This window comes from Monopterus albus, unplaced genomic scaffold (assembly GCF_001952655.1).
Source record: "Monopterus albus unplaced genomic scaffold, M_albus_1.0 scaffold445.1, whole genome shotgun sequence".
NCBI classification, from domain to species: Eukaryota; Metazoa; Chordata; class Actinopteri; order Synbranchiformes; family Synbranchidae; genus Monopterus; species Monopterus albus.
Window position 1 is genome coordinate 126,668 of NW_018128325.1, and position 1,347 is coordinate 128,014.

Sequence of the window (1,347 nt, forward strand, 5' to 3'; positions counted from 1 at the left end):
TATTTAATCTACAGTAAATCTCCCGCCTCAAAAACTAAAGCTGAACCAAAGTTCGCCAGGAGGGTCTGAGTCTGTGTGGAAGCAGAGCTGGCGCTCCTCTGAGCTCCGGGCTGTGTCCCCGCAGTTGTTTACCAGCAGCGGGGACACCTCGGAGGGATTTACCCACCTCCCAGTCACGTCCAGGCGGTCGCCGGTCTCTCCGACATGTCGCAGTCCGTGGCCCGCGGCTCCCTGCAGCTGTGTGGGCTGAGCCGCGGCTCTGCTCCGCGGACGTTTTACTACAGCATTCAAGTAAAGTTGCTAAAAATAAAAGTGGCCTAAAACTAGTTTCAGTCTGTCTGAAGGAAGGCAGGACTTCCCTCTTCCTCCTCCTCCTCCTCCCCCTTCCTCTTCCCACTTTAACGCACCGGAGTCCGCTACCGGGACTCAAGGACGGACTGGGAGACTACGGGCCGCTGGGCACAGACGTGTGACGGCCCCCACCCCTACAGTGGAGCCCCAAAGACCCAAAACGACTACAAACAGTGTGGAGTCCATTTTTCTCTGTTTGTAGTCATTTTGTGTCTCTGTGGTGTTTTTGTCGCTGTGGGTGGTCGTCATGTATCTGTCTGTAGTTGATTTGGGTTTTTGTGACCATTTAGCATGTTTTTGTTTTTATTTATTTATTGTTTTTTTGTAGTCATTTTGAGTGTTTTAGTTGTATGTTTGTGATTGTGTGCTGTAATCCCTCTCTTTGTGTAACCCCCATTTACATTCCACCATGGTCACAGTTAGTTCGCTGAGGACAGTGTTAAAGACAAAATACGGTTCTAAGTACGAGGTCTGTCTGACTCGGCCCAGGTGTCCAGGCCGGGCTCGGTCCGAGACGGTGAAGGGTTAACTGAACGCCCTCCTGGTATCCTGTTTCACCAGTTTCTGGACATGACGACTTCGAGCAGATGGAGAATTTGGGGGATTCACATCTGCAAAGGAAACACACACAGTGTTCCAACAGTATCCCTGTAAAACTCGTACAGCAGTCCCCGTTTCACTGTTTTCAGTATTCCTGTTGTGTGGCTTCATGCACAGTACTTTTCACTCTCTCTGCTTAGGCATCACTATATCACTGCAGTGCAGCTATTTATGTTCATGCTATTGTTGTTTATTGTTTATTGTTTATTTCTTGTAATATCTTCAGCAGCACTTTCCTGTCATGTGTGTTTTCCTTATGTTCAAGTGTTTACTAGAGATGAAAAATCAACTGATTAGTCGACCAAGAGGAAATTAACCACCAACCACTGTGATCATTGATTAAACATTAAAATCATTTTTCAGCAAAAACTACTAATGATGGTACAACACAGTATT

The 1,347-nt window shown here is 47.1% G+C and overlaps 1 protein-coding gene across 1 annotated transcript in view; it reads right to left on the reverse strand.

The window, feature by feature from the left end:
- Positions 1-366, reverse strand: part of LOC109952252 (schwannomin-interacting protein 1) — a 6,983-nt gene extending 6,617 nt beyond the window's left edge. The window contains exon 1 of the mRNA XM_020587237.1: positions 167-366. The gene's annotated coding sequence lies outside the window, so the exon portion shown is untranslated. The remainder of the gene's footprint in view (positions 1-166) is intronic.
- Between the last annotated feature and the right edge of the window lie 981 nt (positions 367-1,347).